Here is an 8,848-nt window from a genome sequence, read left to right as displayed (position 1 = left end):
TCGTAGTAGATTTCTTTATCCTCTAGGTTGATAAGTTATGTCTCTTCTCTAAAGAGGGGGGGGGGGTGTCTTGAAGCCAGTGAATGGGCTTTGATCCAAGGAACTGGACTTATCCTTTCTTCTCTTGGATTAAACCTGAAGACCTCTGAAACGGAATTTTGCATGCACATGTTCTTTCTTTAAAAGATTCCATCCTGTTCCACAAATAATCATAACAATGCAGTGACATGACAGAAACGTTCTCTCTCCTCAGTGGAATGACATGACTGACAGCACAGAAATTTGCCACGTTGCTTCACAAAGGAGTGTAGCATGATCTGTGCCACTGCCATATTACATTCGGGAAGTGCGTGAAAATTCAAGTACAGGAACTTTTTAATAGCATCTTGTTTGTAACATAAAACCTCTCATTAACAGATTTCGTCAATTTCGGATAAAAAATAATTGGCCAAATGCTCTAATTATTGGACAAAATGGACAAAAGTCCGTAATTCTTAATTTTGTCCACAGCAATGGTGTCTGGTTGTTTTCTGAAGTATCAGACCAAACCCATTGACTCCAGTGTTTGTCCAGTACTTGCCAGAGTGGCCACAGACAGAACCTGTCTGTTGTCATTGTTTTTCAGCCAGGCTGAACAAATGATTGAGAAAGGTTGGATTTCAGTAGGACCTACTAGCATGGGCCAGTAGGCTGCCTACTGCAATTCTCTAATGTAATCGGTGCGAGTAGGACCTGCCTAGCAAGTAGGTCTACTGCAATGCTCATTTTGGGATATATCTTAATCAAGTATTAGTTTTCATAACTTTTCTCTGAGTTTTGGCTAGAATAGTACTGCAGCACTACAATACTCGTATTATGAGCGTCAGGTTGTCTTCTGCATTAATGGACCTAGTCCAGTAGTTCAGAAGGATCATAATTCAGGAGTTGTAGAGACAACACAGTAAGTGTCAGGGGCCCAAGACTGTTCAACTACCAATAGACCCCTGGCTGTCTTCAAGAAGGCGCTGGACAGGCACCTAAAGTCAGTATCTTATCAGCTGGGCTGTGCTTCATATATTGGTTTGTGTGTGGCCAGCAGTAACAGCCTGGTTGATCAGACCCTGATCCACCACAAGACCTGGCCTCAGACTGGGCTGCAGGGGCATTGACCCCCAAGAACCTCTCCAGGTATAGTCAACAGTATCATACACCCCTCTCCTTCCTGTGTGCTGTATGACCCTTGTGGGTTTAGCACTTAGTTTTGATTATATATATTTCTCTCGGCAGCGCTGTATGGCCCTTGTGGTTTAGCACTTCTTTTTTGATTATATTAATAATCTCTCTCTCTTTTTAAGGATCCCTAGCTTTATTAACAAGCTGTTGACAGGTTAAAGATTCCCAACTTTATTGACAGGCTAAGAGCTGTTACCTACATCAGCTCATTTGAAAGCATTTTTTTATTGTTATGAGACATGCAAGTAGGGAACAGGATGAAGTTGGAGCGATCTGTAGGCCAGCATTTTCATTTGATCAACTGACTTTATCTCGTTGACATAATAATGCTGTACGAATGTGTTCCATACTAGAGTCATCCTGGGGATAAATGATCTCAGATGAAGATGTTCTGGAGAAGGGTACAACCAGAGTGAAGCTGCTGCTTTCTGCCCGTCTTGTGGTATAGAAGCTTGCTTCTCCCTGTCCTCGAAGTGGATCCAAGTCTGGTACTTTGACATTATTGGCCTTGTACATAACAGTAAGGCATCCCACATCCCTCAACCAATCACAGTCGGAGTCCCACAGGGAAGCGTCCTTGGACCACTCCTCTTTCTCATCTACATCAACGACCTACTGAATGCATCACAGCTTCTCAAACCCACATTATTTGCAGATGACACTACATACGTCTTCTCTCGCCCAAACGCAGTCATACTCGCCAACACAGTCAATGCCGAATTACAGAAAATATCTGCCTGGATGATGACTAATAAACTTACACTGAATACTGACTAAACCTACTTCATTCAGTTTGGAAACAAAGTTGCAAATGTTTCACTATAATAACGCTAAGCGGATCACCCGTCACAAGACTCAGAGGGAAAATTCCTAGGAATCCACCTTGACAGTCGCCTCAAGTTCCAAACACATATACAACAGATAACCAAGAAAATCTCCAAGACAGTAGGTATACTATCAAAGATACAATACTATGTTCCACAATCAGCTCTTCTTACACTGTATCATTCACTCACCTACCCTTATCTCACATATGAAATTTGTGCATGGGGATCAACAACAATAAATCACCCAAGGCCACTAATAACCCAGCAAAAGGCAGCAATCAGAATAACAAATTCCCACTCCCGCCAACATACTCCATCAATATTCAAAAGTCTAAATCTGCTCACCATTAAGAACATCCATACTTATTCATGTGCCTACTACATACATAGAACAATACACGCAAACATAAACCTTCCACTCAAACTTTTCCTCACCAATCTTAACAGGACACACGACCATAACACAAGACACAGATCTCTTTTTGATGTACCCCGTGTCCATATCAGTGTAAAAAAAACTATGCACATAAAGGGCCCCAAAATTCATTACCAGAAAATATTAAAGAAACCCGGTCTGAAAATCAATTTAAGACTCTTTTCAAAAGCCACTTAATCACCCTAGATTAATACTCAATATTTAACTTTACTAACAAATCTCCCAGTCGACAGGAATGTTATTGACTCATGCTTCATAAAAAAGCATTTTTGAAAATACGAATATATCCTTTGGTTTATATAAATTAGATTCATTTATAAATAATAGAACTACTGTACAACTATGATAAATTTCTTTGGTGTTAAGTAGTCAGTAAGTCTAATATTAAAGTCAGCCCATAATGCCTAAACATAATAGAGGCTCTCTTTGCACTCCCCCTCAAGGAAGGTTCCTTGATGTTGGTGAGGGGCTCTTGATTTAGGGAATTGGATCTGTGCTCCAGTTCCCCGAATTAAGCCTGAATGCCTTCCACATCCCCCCCCCAGGCGCTGTATAATCCTCTGGGTTTAGCGCTTCCCCCCTTGATTATAATAATAATAATCTCTTTGCACTGCAATGCTGTATAGCCCTTGTGGCTTAGCGCTTCTTTTTTGATTATAATAATAATTTGCACTGCAAACCCCTCAAGGAAGGTTCCTTGATGTTGGTGAGGGGCTCTTGATTTAGGGAATTGAATCTGTGCTCCAGTTCCCCGAATTAAGCCTGAATGCCTTCCACATCTTCCCCCAGGCGCTGTATAATCCACCGGGTTTAGCTCTTCTCCCTTGATTATAATAATAATAATTTGCACTGCAACCCATTATTGTAAATACATAAACTCAATGTACTACTTGCAAAGAAATAAATATATTTGAATTTGAATTTGAAGGCTCTGCTGAAATGACAGATCTATCCAGGATGGGTCCAGGCGAGAGATGAGACGTCTTGCTCTGTTCTCTACTCTGTCAAGCAGTCGCAGATGAGAGGGGGGGGGGGCAGGCAAACCAAGAAAGTGGAGCATACTCAAGGTGTGAGCGTACTTGTGCCTCGTACAGAATCTTGCAACTCCTACTGTCAAGCAGATGCGAGATACGGCGAAGTGCTGTGAGCTTCCTGGCTGCCTTGTTTGCAAGATTTACAACATGGTTCTTCATGGTTAGTATTGACGATGATCATACTTACAATTATAAAGGAATCTGCCTACTGTTGCAAAGACATAAATAAATAAATGTACAACGTGCTCAGAGTATATATATTCCCCAGAGAAAAATTAGGTCAAATAATAACGATCCCAAATGGGTTAACAGGAGACTAGAGCATCTATTAGGGGAGAAAAGGGGAATTTACAGGCGCATCAGAAGAGGAGAGGTTAACCTTACTGACCAATATGTTCAGCTTAAAAGATAAGTAAAAAGGGGATTAGAAAGGCTAAACGTGACTATGAAATTAGAGTTGCTAATGAATCAAAGACTAATCCAAAGGGGTTCTTTCAAGTGTATACCTGGAGTTTACCTGGAGAGAGTTTCGGGGGTCAACGCCCCCGCGGCCCGGTCTGTGACCAGGCCTCCTGATGGATCAGCGCCTGATCAACCAGGCTGTTGCTGCTGGCTGCACGCAAACCAACGTACGAGCCACAGCCCGGCTGATCAGGAACTGACTTTAGGTGCTTGTCCAGTGCCAGCTTGAAGACTGCCAGGGGTCTGTTGGTAATCCCCCTTATGTGTGCTGGGAGGCAGTTGAACAGTCTCGGGCCCCTGACACTTATTGTATGGTCTCTTAACGTGCTAGTGACACCCCTGCTTTTCATTGGGGGGATGGTGCATCGTCTGCCAAGTCTTTTGCTTTCGTAGTGAGTGATTTTCGTGTGCAAGTTCGGTACTAGTCCCTCTAGGATTTTCCAGGTGTATATAATCATGTATCTCTCCCTCCTGCGTTCCAGGGAATACAGGTTTAGAAACCTCAAGCGCTCCCAGTAATTGAGGTGTTTTATCTCCGTTATGCGCGCCGTGAAAGTTCTCTGTACATTTTCTAGGTCGGCAATTTCACCTGCTTTGAAAGGTGCTGTTAGAGTGCAGCAATATTCCAGCCTAGATAGAACAAGTGACCTGAAGAGTGTCATCATGGGCTTGGCCTCCCTAGTTTTGAAGGTTCTCATTATCCATCCTGTCATTTTTCTAGCAGATGCGATTGATACAATGTTATGGTCCTTGAAGGTGAGATCCTCCGACATAATCACTCCCAGGTCTTTGACGTTGGTGTTTCGCTCTATTTCGTGGCCAGAATTTGTTTTGTACTCTGATGAAGATTTAATTTCCTCATGTTTACCATATCTGAGTAATTGAAATTTCTCATCGTTGAACTTCATATTGTTTTCTGCAGCCCACTGAAAGATTTGGTTGATGTCCGCCTGGAGCCTTGCAGTGTCTGCAATGGAAGACACTGTCATGCAGATTCGGGTGTCATCTGCAAAGGAAGACACGGTGCTGTGGCTGACATCCTTGTCTATGTCGGATATGAGGATGAGGAACAAGATGGGAGCTAGTACTGTGCCTTGTGGAACAGAGCTTTTCACCGTAGCTGCCTCGGACTTTACTCTGTTGACGACTACTCTCTGTGTTCTGTTAGTGAGGAAATTATAGATCCATCGACCGACTTTTCCTGTTATTCCTTTAGCGCGCATTTTGTGCTCTATTACGCCATGGTCACACTTGTCGAAGGCTTTTGCAAAGTCTGTATATATTACATCTGCATTCTTTTTGTCTTCTAGTGCATTTAGGACCTTGTCGTAGTGATCCAGTAGCTGAGACAGACAGGAGCGACCTGTTCTAAACCCATGTTGCCCTGGGTTGTGTAACTGATGGGTTTCTAGATGGGTGGTGATCTTGCTTCTTAGGACCCTTTCAAAGATTTTTATGATATGGGATGTTAGTGCTATTGGTCTGTAGTTCTTTGCTGTTGCTTTACTGCCCCCTTTGTGGAGTGGGGCTATGTCTGTTGTTTTTAGTAACTGAGGGACGACCCCCGTGTCCATGCTCCCTCTCCATAGGATGGAAAAGGCTCGTGATAGGGGCTTCTTGCAGTTCTTGATGAACACGGAGTTCCATGAGTCTGGCCCTGGGGCAGAGTGCATGGGCATGTCATTTATCGCCTGTTCGAAGTCATTTGGCGTCAGGATAACATCGGATAGGCTTGTGTTAATCAAATTTTGTGGCTCTCTCATAAAAAATTCATGTTGATCTTTGACTCTCAGTCTGGTTAGCGGCTTGCTAAAAACTGAGTCATATTGGGACTTGAGTAGCTCACTCATTTCCTTGCTGTCATCTGTGTAGGACCCATCTTGTTTAAGTAGGGGCCCAATACTGGGCGTTGTTCTCGATTTTGATTTGGCATAGGAGAAGAAATACTTTGGGTTTCTTTCGATTTCATTTATAGCTTTTAGTTCTTCCCGCGATTCCTGACTCCTAAAGGATTCTTTTAGCTTAAGTTCGATGCTTGCTATTTCTCTGACCAGTGTCTCCCTGCGCATTTCAGATATATTGACCTCTTTTAGCCGCTCTGTTATTCTTTTCCGTCGCCTGTAAAGGGAGCGCCTGTCTCTTTCTATTTTACATCTACTCCTCCTTTTTCTTAGAGGAATAAGCCTTGTGCATACATCGAGTGCCACCGAGTTAATCTGTTCAAGGCATAAGTTTGGGTCTGTGTTGCTTAGTATATCTTCCCAGCTTATATCGGTTAGGACTTGGTTTACTTGGTCCCACTTTATGTTTTTGTTATTGAAGTTGAATTTGGTGAATGCTCCCTCGTGACTAGTCTCATTTTGTCGGTCTGGGGCTCCTCGCATACATGTCTGAACCTCAATTATGTTGTGATCTGAGTATATTGTTTTTGATATGGTGACATTTCTTATCAGATCATCATTGTTAGTGAATATGAGGTCTAGTGTATTCTCCAGTCTAGTAGGCTCTATTATTTGCTGGTTTAAATTGAATTTTGTGCAGAGATTTAAAAGCTCGTGTGAGTGTGAGTTTTCATCAGAGCTGCCTCCTGGTGTTATTACTGCAACAATATTATTTGCTATATTCCTCCATTTTAGGTGCCTTAAGTTGAAATCCCCCAGGAGCAAGATGTTGGGTGCAGGAGCTGGAAGATTTTCCAGACAGTGGTCAATTTTTAACAGCTGTTCCTGGAATTGCTGGGATGTTGCATCCGGAGGCTTGTAGACTACCACAATGACTAGGTTTTGGTTCTCGACCTTTACTGCACGAAGGTGAAGGAAAAAGTAGGACCTCTGAAAATTGGGAATGGACAGCTGACGGATAACGAACTGGAAATGTGTTCTCTATTTAATGACTATTTTTTGTCAGTTTTTAAACAGGAAGACTTAAATAATATTCCAGAAATTAACAATGAATTCAAATTAACTAATATTACTGTCACCAGGGACATGGTTATTAAACATATAGATAAACTAAAACTAAATAAGTCCCCGGGACCCGACGAGTTGTTTTCCAGGGTACTTAAAGAATGCAAGATGGAACTTAGTCAGCCATTAACGAGTATATTTAATGCGTCCATCTTAACTGGTGTTAGGTTAGGTTAGGTAAGGTTCGTCAGGAAACAGGACAAATGTTTCCTGACGCGGGTCTTAGTCAGATGATGACCCGCCTTAGGAGCTTTTGGTCATCTGACCGAGGCCTTCCGCTGGCTTACCGGTCCACCTCTTTAAAAATTATGGTTAACTGGTGTTGTGCCAGAGATGTGGAAGATGGTTAATGTACTTCCTATATTCAAATCAGGGGATAAGTCCATTCCTTCAAATTACCGTCCAATAAGCCTGACGTCTATAGTGAGCAAATTATTAGAATCAATTATAACTGATTTTATTAGAAGAGAGAGAGATTTTGCCACCGAAGTGGCTAGTTTATTGTGCAATTCATATCCATCCTGTGGACGGTAGTGCTGTATAGCCCTTGTGGCTTAGCGCTTCTTTTTGATTATAATGATAATGTGGACGGTAGCGCAAGAACATATGGATACACAAAAGGCCTAGGAACTAGGACCCAAAGGGTTAACTGGAATACATATGGATTTAAATCTACATATCTACAGTTCACTTATCTGTTACAAGCAAATTTAGGAAATTTTCTTAGTATATCTAATATCTTGACATGTCACATAGGTTGTTATACTGTCTATCTCTGTATTCCTCAATAAGTGGACAATTAAGCACATAGTGTTCGTGGCCAGGAGCTCGGACTCGACCCCCGCAACCTCAACTAGGTGAGTACTAGGTGAGTACAGTGACCATATGCCTGATCACATAATTTGCATTTAGTGTGATCATCATCTGTGTGTCTCCCAAACTGCCAGAAGTACTTGTAACCAAGCCTAAGCCTGGCCACTACAACATCAGTCAGTACTTGTAACCAAGTCTAAGCCTGGCCACTATAACATCAGTCAGTACTTGTAACCAAGCCTAAGCCTGGCCACTACAACATCAGTCAGTACTTGTAACCAAGCCTAAGCCTGGCCACTATAACATCAGTCAGTGTTCACATTGCAAGTTGCTCCATAAACATACTTATCTACGTTCATGTTATCATAGTGGGTTATAGATCTACTCAGACTTCTAACTGCATTCCTATAACAATCATTTTCATTATTTACTTCTCTCCTAATATTATTCCTAATGCTAGACACAGATATACCAAAGTTATATTCTACATTCTCCTTCTGGGTACTCTTCTTGGCTAACATCAACTTTATCATGAAGGAGTAATCGAATGTGTGATGGGATCCATAGCAATTGTACATTAATTCAATTCTCCCTGATATTTGAGAATCTATACCTGGCTTCTCCAATGAGCATGTTGTTGGAGTCATTATAAGAGTCAAGAGCTTTCAATGATGACATAGAATCAGTAATGATGATAGAGTCAAGCTCAGTGTCATAGGTTAGCTTTAGCGCCATTAGGATTGCAAACAATTCAGTTTGCAGTGTAGACGCCCAGTTGTTAATTCTTGTGCCTAATTCAACAAATTTATTATGGTTCTTAACTAGGGAGGTGGCAACAAGAGCAGATGCAGCCCTGCCAGAAGACTCCTGTTTAGATCCATCAGTGTATATAACTTGTGATAACTTATTACTACCAGCTAGGTGAGAAATTTCTTCTTGAGCAGTTGCTCTAACAAGAGATTTAAGGAAGGGATTACTAGCAATGAGCTTCTTGGGAGGGACTTGTAGGTATGTGATATTAAATGAACACATCTTCCATGGAGGGGTGAAATGCTCTTGTTGTCTACAGTGATACAGTTCATGCAGGTTATAAAACTT

Source organism: Cherax quadricarinatus, chromosome 8 (assembly GCF_038502225.1).
Source record: "Cherax quadricarinatus isolate ZL_2023a chromosome 8, ASM3850222v1, whole genome shotgun sequence".
NCBI classification, from domain to species: Eukaryota; Metazoa; Arthropoda; class Malacostraca; order Decapoda; family Parastacidae; genus Cherax; species Cherax quadricarinatus.
This window is presented reverse-complemented; position numbering follows the sequence as displayed.